This window comes from Thunnus thynnus, chromosome 7 (assembly GCF_963924715.1).
Source record: "Thunnus thynnus chromosome 7, fThuThy2.1, whole genome shotgun sequence".
Taxonomy (NCBI): Eukaryota; Metazoa; Chordata; class Actinopteri; order Scombriformes; family Scombridae; genus Thunnus; species Thunnus thynnus.
The window spans coordinates 32,793,672-32,807,380 of NC_089523.1; the positions used below are offsets into that span (position 1 = coordinate 32,793,672).

At 37.9% G+C, this 13,709-nt stretch overlaps 1 long non-coding RNA gene across 1 annotated transcript; it reads left to right on the forward strand.

The window, feature by feature from the left end:
• Window positions 1–4,199: 4,199 nt before the first annotated feature.
• LOC137186803 (uncharacterized) lies at window positions 4,200–6,222 on the forward strand. Its single transcript, XR_010929115.1, has 4 exons — window positions 4,200–4,223; window positions 4,996–5,121; window positions 5,264–5,354; window positions 5,543–6,222. It is a non-coding gene; the product is annotated as an uncharacterized lncRNA (long non-coding RNA).
• Window positions 6,223–13,709: the final 7,487 nt, after the last annotated feature.

A 13,709-nucleotide genomic window follows, 5' to 3' on the forward strand; every position in this document is an offset into this window, starting at 1 on the left:
TTGATATATTCAGCTGTGGAAATCCTGTTTACAAGGTCAGCTGTTCAGTGTCTAACAGGAAAATAAACACACCTTTGTTCAATTAAAGTTGAGACTGAGTAGCTTATTTTAAGCGTGTGTGACAAATTAAACTGCGCTGTAAAGACAGGTAACTAACAAATGCCCAGAGTGCATTTAGTGTGTGAAATACCTGTTTTAGGGTCGTCGCTGTCAGACTCAGCAGTTTTCTGTCTCCTCTTCAGTCTTGAGGATCCTGTTAAAATCATGAATGATGAATATATTAATAAAATAAATTGACATCTAACAGACAACACATCTTAACTGTTTGAATAAAACAAATAACAAATAATTGTTAATTCTTGTATTTATTAATTTATAGTTTTTGTTTACTTCAGGCCAAAAAAATGTCATTATTAGTTTCTTCCAAAGAATAAAATCACTTTGAAAGGAAATTTAAAGATTAAATGTGTTCCCTTGTTGATTTTAGAAAAAGTAATGTGATAACATAAAAATCTAATCACATTAAACTGCACAGACGGTCATACTTTCTATGAAATATGAAGATTATATGATACACACACTTTCACACAGTTACACACATGTCAGGAAAAGGTCCCCACCAGTGCAACTTCACACACTGCAGTACCGAGTGTGACCTCTAGGGCATACACAAAGAAGTGAAATTCAATCCCCAGGGGACCAATTTTTTTTTCAAAAAAACGTCACCAGGCACATCAGGAACCTCTTTTCTATTGATTGCAATGCTCGTGCCTGTGGGGACCGGGATTCAGTCCCCACGGGAAAAATCGGTCCCCACGGTGTGAGTGATATGTCAGGTTGTGGACCCCACCAGGACACACACACACACACACACACATGTGTGTGTCTGGGTCACAGTGACCCTGTTGAATGTTATAGTGACACCCAAGTGTTAATGAACAATAATGTTGGTTAAAGTCTAATCTCAATGTCATGTGTTTTCACACAACGTCTATAAATTTATGAGTCTTGGGGCCTTTGAACGACTTTCACTGCAAACAGGATATTTCATCATACGCTCAATCTGAATATGTCACTTTTTGTACTGACTGTGATCAACCAGCTTCAGAACAACAATGTTTTTCATTCATTCTGATGATTACAGTACAGCATACACCACAAATTAAGTTAGTGAGTCTAATGAGGAAGATCATTTTACACACAGTTTTAGTAAACAAACACAAAAACAAAATAAAGACATAAAGATAGAGACTTGAGGGTTGAATCTGTTGAGTATTTGACTTCAACTATGAGACTTCCCTCCGTCAACACTTGTTTTGGCTTGAGACTTAAAAGCAAACAATAAATAAGTAAATAAATAATAACAATATATATAAGATAGTGACAGGCAGACATTGTATAGCCACACAGTCTGAATATGTATTTTTAAGCACTATGCATTAATAACACTATTAACACAGCTTTCAAAGCAAAATGTTCAATTTTCTCATGGAACATGAAACTTCACAAGTTGTAGAAAGTAACTAAGTACATTTACTCAAGTACTGTACTTAAATACAGTTTTTAGGTACTTGTACTTTACTTGAGTATTTCCATGTGATGCTACTTTCTACATTTCAGAGGGAAATATTGTACTTTCTACTCCACTACATTTATTTGACAGCTTTAGTTACTTTTCAGATGAAGATTTGACACAATGGATAATATAACAAGCTTTTAAAATACAACACATTGTTAAAGATGAAACCAGTGGTTTCCAACCTTTTTGGCTTTTGACGTCTTACAAAAAGCAGTGTGTAGTCGGGGTCACATTTCACATGTCTATGAGTTGTTAACAGCTCCACCAAATAGTGATTTTTCCCTCTAAACGTCTCACATGCTTTCATTTCAATAAATGTTCAAATGATCCAATATTTCAGCAAAAATCAAAGATTAGAGAAAAAGTCCAAAAACTGAAAACAGATTTGTGTATCAGAACTTTGTTTTTTCTTCTTTCCTCTCCCATTAATCATCTCACCACCCCTCAGATTTATCTGCTGACCCTTTGGAGGGGCCCGACCCCTAGGTTGGGAACCACTGGACTAAACTAGCTAACTGTATATAAAGTAGTGTAAACTAGCTCCACCTCCAGCAGCTACAACAGTAACATGCTGCTCTAACACTGATGCTTCACTATTAATAATCTAATGATGTCATATATAATAATATATCAGTCAGAGTACTTAGGTAAGTAATACTTATGTACTTTTACTTTGTTCATATAATTAATTGAACGTAGATTTCACCCGTTCACTCTGTTCTGCTTCAGTTCTCTGGACTCTACCTGGTCTCACTGGTAGTCATCCTCATTGGCTTCATCACCTTCAACGCCGTGCCAACACCCACTGAGGGCACAGATCCCGCCATCACCTCCTCCTCCTCCTCCTCTTCCATCTGTGAGGGAGGTTTCTATGACAATCCTGTGGCCAATCAGAGTGACATCACCAAACAGGAAGTGGCAGTGAGGATCACGGCTGAGGAGGAGGAGGAGGAGGAGGAGGAGAAGAAGAGGAGAGCTTCAGGGCCATCACAGAGCCTCGGAGGACGAAGAGATGATGAAGATGTTGTTGCCGTTGGACACAGCACTAAAATGTGAGCTCTAACACAAAAGGCCATTAGGTTGAATATTTTTTAAACACATTTATTTATTGAGTTTTGCTTTTATATAGAAATACAGAGAACAAACTTGTATTTTTAGTGGGACACGGCTCTTCCTGGAACGACATCAGTAGCTGTTGTTGTTGTTATGATGTTGTTGTATCAGTAGCTGTTGTTTCGATGGAAGTCCATAAATGAATCACACATATTTTCAAACTCTTGTGCTTTTCTTCTATAGTGTGTCATAATTTTACCCCCTAAGAAGGCAGCAAACAGTCCTTTCATCCACCGGCTGTATATTGTTTTTCAATGCATTTAACCAAACAAAGCACATCAAATACTTTGCATGAAGGACTAAAGAATAATAATTATATCATCACTCTACCTGGTCTCACTGGTAGTCATCCTCATTGGCTTCATCATCTTCAACGCCGTGCCAACACCCACTGAGGGCACAGATCCCGCCATCACCTCCTCCTCCTCTTCCTCTTCCATCTGTGAGGGAGGTTTCTATGACAATCCTGTGGCCAATCAGAGTGACATCACCAAACAGGAAGTGGCAGTGAGGATCACGGCTGAGGAGGAGGAGGAGGAGGAGGAGGAGAGGAGAGCTTCAGGGCCATCACAGAGCCTCGGAGGACGAAGAGATGATTGAATTTATGTGATGGTTATGGTATTTTTAATTGAAAATGCCAATATATCATAATTAACGAGCAGACGATGCTGAAAGACACAAAAGAAGACCTCAATGGGGCCAGACAAAAAAATCGCATCTGAAATGATCAAAACCAGCTCCTCCGTTACAAAGTGGCGGCCCATGAACCACAGCTTGAAAAGACTAGATTTACGACGAAAGATCTGCAGACGTATCAGCTACGATTCAAGGAGGATTTACAGGCGTGCTTACCTTTTCTTGATAAGCCCAAGAAATTAAGAAACAGAGTCATTCTTCTCAAAAGATGCTACCTAGACGGCGATGATAGACTGCCAATGGATGAAAACACTCGATTGGCCTATCAACATCAGATTGACTGTTTAAAGAAAAAGCTTGCTAGCACTCTAGAGGTCAACAAGGCTCTCTCCAATGAAGTAAGAATATCAAATTCAAACAACTCCAAGATTCTCCCAACCTTAAGAGCTGCACAGTCTGTTCATAGATCACCTGTCTACCCCCCTGATTGTTTTTCATTTTCTGTCTTCTTCCTTAGAAACCTCAAAAAGGAGGAGCTGGTCACCTGAGGAGGTACAGGCTGTGGAAAAGACACTAATGGCCTTCATAGGAGCTGGTACAGTACCAGGAATGTTGGATTGTGTTGCCTGCATTACAGCTTCACCAAAAGCACTTAAAAAACGAGGCTGGATGGCGGTAAAGTACTATGTTAAAACCCGTATCACTGAGATTCAGCGTGAAAGTGCAAGAAAAACTAACTGAGAAGACTGCGGTTCTTTCACGTTCTTAAATGTGTGGAAACGTGTGTTTCTTTCTGCACTTGTTCTCAATTATGGTGATAATTATGATGCTCTTTGCTCTTGTTCTTACATGAATAACACACAGAAACAGAATCAACATCAGATTGACTGATTCTGTGAGTAATACAGCAAATTCAGTTCAATATTATAACTGTTTAATTTTTCTATGAAACAAAATAAAAATTTACATTAAAAACTAAATTAAAGTTAAATCATCAACTTAAGTTGTTTGGGCAATTATCAGTGCAGCAATTGCAGTAGCACATAAAAATGATCTTTAATTCATTTTTACTAGCACGTTAGTAGTGATGGCTTAGATAAGTCAATATATTGTGTGATAGCATGTTGATTGTTTGCAGGTGCACAGACCACAAACTGTTTCTTCAACACTGCCACATTTTGATCTTCACATGAAATGGGGAAAATGTTGTGACAGTGCTGATTTTAACAAGGGAGAAGAGTTTTCTGACTCTGATCTACTTTGAATATTTAATTAGCTCACTGTGATAGTTGCCTCCTTTGTGCACCTTCTCATGCTCTGCTTGATGCTAGCAGACCAGTTCACAGTTAACAGACAAGGATTAGAGAGAGCTGAGGGGGAGAGGAGAGCCAGAATGATCGATACAGTTTTAAATGTTGACAAACTATATCCAATGTTAAGTAGCAATAAAGTAAAGCCATCTGTGCTTTTATGTGTGACACAATATACGTGTCTTTCTTTTCTTAAACAATCACATGTATGCAATGCATTCTAAGATGCTGAATTGGGTTGCATGGCCTGACAAGTTTGCTGTACCACATATACCATACATAACAACACCATATGTTCTTCAGGAACCTCATGTTCTGGAGAAATGATGATAAGTATTGTTTGTCTATGTTGTTTAGCCTGCAGGAGGTCCAAACCAGGAGGAGGAGACCTCATCACTATCATCATTTATATCATCAGTAGTAACACTATCATCACTATCATCACTACCATCATCATCATCAGCATCAGAGGTTTCATCTGAGGTACTTGCAATTTCCAAGAGTTTGGTGTCAGACACCTGTTCACCCTGTTATTGTTACTAGCCAGTTAAAATGCAAATATCCTTCCAGGTAATTAGAAAATGACTGTAGTGAGCGTGCAGCTTCTTGTATTTTTCTTTTACAGCTCACCTTAGAATACCTTGAACGGACGTCCAAGGTGTCTGATGGATCAGAGGCGACTGAAAATCAGACCTGCGCTATAGAAGTGGTAGTTGGTAAGTATAAAGCCTGCTGCACCTCCAGATGTGTCAGGCATTTTGGATAAAAGCATCTGCTGATTGTATGAATGTAATTGTAAGAAAGCAATAAGTTTATGTTTTTAAGTGCTTTAGATGGCTTTGATTCAAACAGTGAAGGTGTGTTGCCAGTTAGCTGTTAATTTATTGTATTAATGTTTTAACAGGATCCTCAAGATCTAAGAGAAGATGGTGAGCTGAGTCTAACAGCGGTGACCCTAAAACAGGTATGTGACAAACTAAATGCAGTGAAATATGTTCACATTAGTTTAACCTCATTTTTTAAAAATGTTGTCAATACTCTAAACATATAAATTGTTTGCTTTAATTTTATAAATATGTAATTAGCTTGTATGATTGTCATACTGAATGACGATACACCACCAGCCTTCATACTGGAACAAATAAACATACAGAGGCTAATAAGTAAAACTTTTTACTTCATATAGGGTAAACGTCCCTATTAAGCCCTCGTACCATATAAGCCCACTTGCAACTTCTGAGTCGAATTTAAAAAAAACACATAATTTTTTTCTGTTTGATGTTTCTTCCCATGAAGCTGCTTGTTACATAAATGACACTTTTTATTGTAAGTCAATCAGATTTGTCAATATTGAGTTATCGAAGCATATGTGTGACATGTGCCTGCTGATCCCAAAAGAAGTTGCAAGAAAACTTTGGTGATTTTGGTACCCTCAGAAAATAACATTTTTTGCATATTTCTACTCCTATTTTTGGTAAATACTCAATTGTTATCAAAATTTAAGAGATTAGTGATTTGAATAAGACATATGTTAGAATATTACTTGAATCAGAAATATTGTTTCTTTTGAAATCAAAATATGAGTTTTAGCGTGCAAGCAAACAGACCACATGCTGCATCAATAGAGTAGCTGCATAGTATGGTTCATTGCAATGACATAAAGCATGATAAGTATGTATAGTTTACATTTTTGTATGCAGTTCATATTATTATACTGTTAAATAGATAATAAATGTGTATGTTTATCTTTATTTATTTTTTAATTAACATTTTTATCTGGTGGGCTTAAAGGGTACGCTACCAAAAAAAATCACACTGTTTGGGGTGGATATAAATGAGTATAACTAATTATTTCTCAGCATGATCAATTAATACTCTTCATGTTATGTTAGCACACCATGTATAGATTTATTTCATATAGTTTTTTTTAATGTCATGTGCATAGAATAAAAATATTCTGTCTTTTAACCATAAAGTCACTGATTTTCCCTTTAAGCCCGCCTGCTCCTATTAAGCCCACTTGACTGTGTTTCAATGGGGATTTTGTCCCTTTTGACTTTTGAACCATTCCCCCCCCCTAATTTTAACCTCACCTCATGAATCAGCTCAATAAATTTGATAATTATATTTAAATATCACTGATATTAAATAGGTCAATTCATTCTGGACAGCCCTATATTCTATGCTAACATAAGCAATATTTTTCTAATCTTTACTTTTCAGATAAGTTTTAGTTTAAGATGAGATAATGAGCGTTAAGATGTTATGACCGATGTCTCCTCACAATGAACTGTATGTTATAATGTTACTCCACAATGAACTGAATGGTTTTAAAATGTGTTCTTACAAGGTTTTCAAACTATTAGCCTAAATGTGATTAACATTCGAAAATCAGTTAAATTTATTGTTTAATTGTAAATCCTGAAATTGACTCATTTACCATCCCTAGAACATTAGTGTTGAATCTGCAAGCTGTTTTTCCAGTCAGTTGGTCTTCAGAAATCTTCATAAAAACATCTTTGTACTTTCAACCAGCTGGCTGAACCAGAAATTTTGGCCAATTTCAAAAGCCAACAGCACACCATAGGATAGAGATACAGACAAAATGACAACACATATTGAAAGATGAAGTATTTGAGAATAATTTCCACTATAGTTTTAATTTTGTTCATGAATAGTTTTTTGGCTACATTCCAAAGAGGACATGTTGTAAGTTTAGCTTTTTCTGTGTTGACAACATAGCAAAATGGCTGGTCACGCCCATTTCAAATGCCATTTACAGGCCATAGGAATGAAGTGGAGACATAATGAAAATAGCTATTGAGAGCTAAGAGTTTACAGATTTGAATAGAACAAGTTTGTATTCTTAAGATTTTTTAATATATATATTTATTTATCAACAAATCATGAAGTGGGCCTATTTGGAACACCCATGGGCTTAAAGGGTACGTTAGGTACCCATTAAGCCCATACCGGACTTTTGCCATATTTTGACAAATTAAACATTAAAAACATTAGAAATTGGAATAAATGAATTGTTGACACTTCAAATGAGAGATTAGACTTTCATTTTAACAAAAATGTTCTCACTTAAATTGGGGCATTATATATGAAAAATGTCTGAAAAGTGGATTTGGTGGGCTTAATAGTGACGTTTACCCTAACTGTGTAAATGGGTTGGGTTGTTTGAATTTATATATATATTTATTTATATAAATGGTTATTACTTTCAAACATCCATTTATTGCTTCAGAAAGTACGTCTCTCAGGAACACGATATATGAAAGTCACCGCATGCTAACATCACACTTGGAAGTTATTACTCCTCCTTTCCAAACAAACGGACCCGGTGATTAAAACCAGTAAAAACACTGAATAAAGCAGTTTTACATTAAAAATCAGTGTTTCTCTGAAGCTGTTCAGCTGGCACAGGACGTCCGGTAGGGGCTGCTAGCCCAGCTGCTGCTAACGTTTGCTCAGCTTGTTTCTCTGATAACTTAAGCTTCAGTTGTTCAGCAGGTTTCTACTGGGAGCCCAATTATCTGCAGAGGTCTCCTTCTTTCCAAAAAAAAAATGTAAACGGGGATTAAAACAGTAAAAATACTGAATAAAGCAGTTTCACGTTTGGCTGGCACTGCTAGGCCACAGTGTGGTTCCCTCTGTGTGCTGCTGGAGGCAGTAGTACAGAGATTACTCCAGTGTTAATCATTCAGGATGTTTTTACCGGGAGCTGAATTACCAGCCTCCTCCTCTCCAAACAAACGGACCCGGTGATTAAAACCAGTAAAAACACTGAATAAAGCAGTTTTACATTAAAAATCAATGTTTCTCTGACAATGTTTGGCTGGCACTGCTAGCCCAGCTGCTGCTAACGTTTGCTCAGCTTGTTTCTCTGATAACTTAAGCTTCAGTTGTTCAGCAGGTTTCTACTGGGAGCCCAATTATCTGCATTTTTTATATTCATGAATGCTTTTGCATTGACCATTAATGGTTGAATGTGGGCATGTGGAAGGCGGGATATGAGGCCGCTGTGCTAACTGCTGAGCCGTCTGAGCTCTGAGCTTAAAAAGTGCTGCTGCTGTTCTGTAGGAGGATGAGGCTTTTTAATAGGTGGCAATTTAACTGGGACACAGCCTAGGTTACTGGTTGATTTTGCTTTCTGTGGTTTGTGCTTCTCAACCATTTTATTTATATGTCCAATTAAAGCAGCCCTTTCCTCGTGTGCAGTTTTAGCATTGCTCTGTATCCGCATTTCACGATTTCTTACTTCGTTGGAAAGAGCCTTGTTGACCTCTAGAGTGCTAGCAAGCTTTTTCTTTAAACAGTCAATCTGATGTTGATAGGCCAATCGAGTGTTTTCATCCATTGGCAGTCTATCATCGCCGTCTAAGTAGCATCTTTTGAGGAGAAGGACTCTGTTTCTTAATTTCTTGGGCTTATCGAGAAAAGGTAAGCACGCCTGTAAATCCTCCTTGAATCGTAGCTGATACGTCTGCAGATCTTTCGTCGTAAATTTAGTCTTTTCAAGCTGTGGTTCATGGGCCGCCACTTTGTAACGGAGGAGCTGGTTTTGATCATTTAAGATGCGATTTTTTTGTCTGGCCCTATTGAGGTCTTCTCTTGTGTCTTTCAGCATCGTCTGCTCGTTCGTGAGCATGGTCTTCAGAGAGTCGTGTTTCTCCTGCAGGTCGTTTAATGTTGCATGTAGGACAGCATTGTTGTCCCTTTCGCTAGAAAAGTTCTCTTGTGCTTCTTTCTTTTCCGAAATTAAACGTTCTATCTCCTCATTTTTCTTTTTAATGATGTATTTTGAATTTTGAATAGTCTCATGCGCTGCATTCAATTTACGAGTCAGATCTTCCCTATTCTCTAGTTCTTTGATTTTCTCAAGCAGCGACATTATCTTCGATTTCAATGCTATGCAGTCTTTGAAATGTTTAGCTTTGACTGTCTCCCTCTCCTTCTGTTGTCTGTCCTCTTGTTCCTGAAAAGCCTCTTCATGCTTTTTGTCTATGACATCTAATAACTGATTTAATTGTTTAATTTCCCGCTCACACTTATTGTTCGCGTCCTTCAAATTTTCCACCTCGGACTGATATTTTTCCATATCTTCTTGCATCTTCCTATTTGTTTCATCTTCATAAAGTGCCTGTCTCTTCTGGAACTTTGCTTGCATGCTGGCTTCCCTCTTTTCATGCTGCTCTGTCAGGTCTTTAATAGTCTTCTCATAACGTTCCCGCGTAACAGTCAACTGCTGCTGAAGTCCTGCCAGAGATTTATTCAGCCTTTTCTCTTCATGCTTGTTTTTTTCATCAGTGACAGTAGCGTTTTTTAAAAGGACTTTAACGTGCTTTTGGGTGATCTTTAACTGTTCTTCAAACTTGTCCCTGTCTTTGTTGGAAGTCGCCAATTCCTTTTCTAGAGCTGAGACTTTAGCCTCAAGAACGTCTGTTCTTTTGCTTTTGGCATCCACTTCATTCAGCCAGAATTTTCTGTCCTTTTCATGGAGTGATAGTTGTCTGTCCACTTGCCATTCAAGGATTTCGACTGGAACAAGTTCCTCTTTCTTTCCTTCTATCATTGGTTTCTCCATTGGCTTCTTCATTGATTTCCTCATTGGTTTCTCCATTGTTTTCTTCATTGTTTTCTCCATTGCACTGATCAGTTCAAAACACTCTGATTTATCAATAGATTAGAATAGATTAGGTGCTAATTCTTGTGTGTATTGGTGTTTTGTATGCGTTGTATAAGCTACTGGGTGCCTAAATTTCCCGCAGGATGAATAAAGTCTGAACCCGTATATCTATCTTCAAGAAAACTGAAAGGCAATATCAGTCTTTGATCCTTTGATCTCATACACACATCAAAGTATCAAAGGGGATGACATCATCACACCATTCCATGATGCATCAAAGGAATAACATTCTATCCCATTCTGTGATGTCACAGAGTGTGTGTGTCTGTATGTGTGTGTGCGTGTGTTTGTGTGTGTGTGTGTACGTGTGTGCGTGTGTGTGTATGTGTGTGTGCGTGTGTGTATGTGAGGATGTACTCAACAATACTCATGTACTTAAGGATGCCTACTGGAGTAATTATGGTGAAAAGACTTAAAATAAATTAAATCAGTTAAAACATGAAGCTTCACTTTACATTCAGACAAACTAATGTGGCAGCTACAATTATTAGATCTCATCTGAAACAAACATTTATCTTCCAAAAGGAATTATATATCAGAATTCTTAAAATTAATTTTTTAGTGGAAGATTTTTCAGTGTCAATACAATCCTGTCTAATAAAAGTGTTCCCTTTTCAGTCCAGGTTTTGTTTTCAATGTCAAATTTTATTTTCAATGCCAAATTTAACTGCCACTGTTCCAGCCCCATAAATGTTACAGCGGAGCGTATCAATCTATGTAATCATTTTGAATATTGTGAAATTGAAGGCATGTCAATTGCTGTAAACAAGTCAAATAAAATGTTCTGAAAGTTGAGTTAATACAGTTTGTTAAGGCCACAGGCTTTGAGGCTTTTTATCAGCTATTCAGTGATATACTGAATGTCAATAATAATGTCTTCATGTATATTTAATAGTTTTTTGACGGAGTTGACAAAATCTATTTATCAAAGGCCAAAGTGGCCTTGCCTTAAAAATGATTTAATTCCAGGCCTGGTGTGGAGTGGGGATAAGGCTGCTTCTTTAAAGACATTTAACATATACATACTGTGTCTAAACAAAGAAGTGCTCATTTTAGCCATGGAGTGGTTCAAATGTGTCATTTTACCAACAAAGTGAAATTCAAATTTATAGTATTGTTCTATTGTGACAAATTTATGTTCTCATCAAAAACAGACAACATATCACATGATTTACACGTGTTTCCTATATATTTTCAGAAATATATAAAGTAGCACAAAGCTTATAATGTGATACAGGAACAGATCAGTGCTTAATACAAGAAAGATTGAACACTAAAAACATTACAGATCAAAAAGTGTAGGTTCACATCAGAAAGTATTAATTCAAGTATCAAATACATGACTTACACACTCTTATCTATATGTACGATATACAAAAAAAAAAAAGTCTATAAAGCTGACATGGTAACACTAGGGGTGTTAACGTGAACACAAAACTCACGGTTACGGATCTTATCACGGATTTGAGGCACGGATCAGATCATTATTAGGATCAGCGGAAAAAAAGGGGGGAGACAAATAAAACTTTGTTTTCCATTTATTCTGTAACACACTGAAACAGCAAGGAACTTTTGCCCATGGTCTTAAATGAAAACAACATTTAAGATGTCCAATGTTTAAATAAAATAAAATATATAAAATATCCAATGCTCAGTTATTGCAATATGAGGCATGAAACCTTCCTCTTTTAGACAGTGAATGAAACAGCCTCTGTCCACATCATCAAAACTTGATGATAACAAACATTCATCGCTAACGTCAGTTAGCAGCTAGATGCTAATTAGCTGCTCAGCTGCAGCACATTAAACAGCAGGTAAACAACTCAGATGTCACATCGGACACGTTAGATGCTGGTTTGATCGTTACTCTTCAAAATCCCTGTTAATGTTAGCGACATGCTGTCTGTCCATGACTTGTACTTACAGCAGTTTGTTTACTTTGTGTTAAATGACACATTAAATTTGGCAATTAATCCGCAGTTCATATGCCTGCCGAACTGTGGGGGATGATCCGTATGAATCACAGATCAACTACAATCCATTACTCCACTAGTTAACACTTGTTATTCCAGTTACTTTAAGCTTATTACTCGATATATGACTCAGCTTAAAAACAAACTAAAGAAACTGTCAGAAACAAGCAGCCAGACCTCCTGCACTCATTCACAGGTGACTGAACAACCACTCAATTAAAAACGAATGAATGAGTGAGTCCAGACAGCTCGCTGTAACTTCAACAAGCAAACTAACGTTACCCACAACATATTATATGATCTCTGCTGCATTCTTGTTAAGGAGATAAAAAAAACACAAAAAAAGCCACACAGAGACATTTAACCATCAGAGATGAAATTAGCAACCAAAGAGACAGAGAGAGAGAAGCTGTATCTGGCTCACGTTATCTAATGTCTTCTTCTTTCTTTCATGGAGATGAAGTATTCATGTCATAACGTCCATTTGAACTTTGTGGCTGCTGCTTAACCAGTCTGATATCATTAACGGCAATGACAACGAGCTAACTCTACTGGTTGTTTCTCCGGTTGCTTCTCTCTCCAGCCTCCCCAACAGCGTCCTACTGCTGCTGCGCTGCACCGTTAGCTTAACAACAGTCCTTAACAGTCCTTCCATGGATGTATAAAGAGTCCTTCAGGCTGTTACAAGCCAGCTGTTGCGTTAGCTAACGCGAGGAGCTATCTACTGCTGCTACTCTGCCTTACAGTGGAGAGAATTGAAGATGAAATCTGGAAACTATCATTGGACCAACTCGATGTTAATATTGCATTCTGGTTGTTGATTGGTAAGGGAGGACAGTCTCCCTTGGAGCGCCATTTTACGTGTCATGGCCAATCACAGATTAACATGAAAAAAAAAAAAAGAAATACATTTAGTCCAATGTAAGAGATCCTGCCCTGCGGAGGACAGCGGGCACCCATCCTCCTCTGTCCCCCACTCCACCTCCACCAATTGCACCCCACACACACACCACTTCACACATTGCCCTTTCTCAACACCAACCAACATTCCCCACGAGCAAGCACTTAGCGACGAAAAACTCTCCTCTAACAGGAAGAAACCTCGACCAGAACCAGGCTCTAGGTGGGCGGCCATCTGCTTTGACCGGCTGGGTTGAGAGAGAGGGAGACAGTGTCATCCGAGAAATAAGGCAAGTCTGAAAAGCAGGAGTAGCAGCTTGGGTTGGAGTGAAGAGTTGAGGCAGTGAATTCGGAGCATATGAGCTAACCGAAGAATGCAAATGAGAATGTGACTTCTAAATTACGAGCAACGTGAGAAATGCGATATCTGGAGCATAGTGTGAATGCTGACTGACAGCAAGTCGGCAGTAAGAGGAAGGCGGAGAGGATTTTTAGCTCACTCT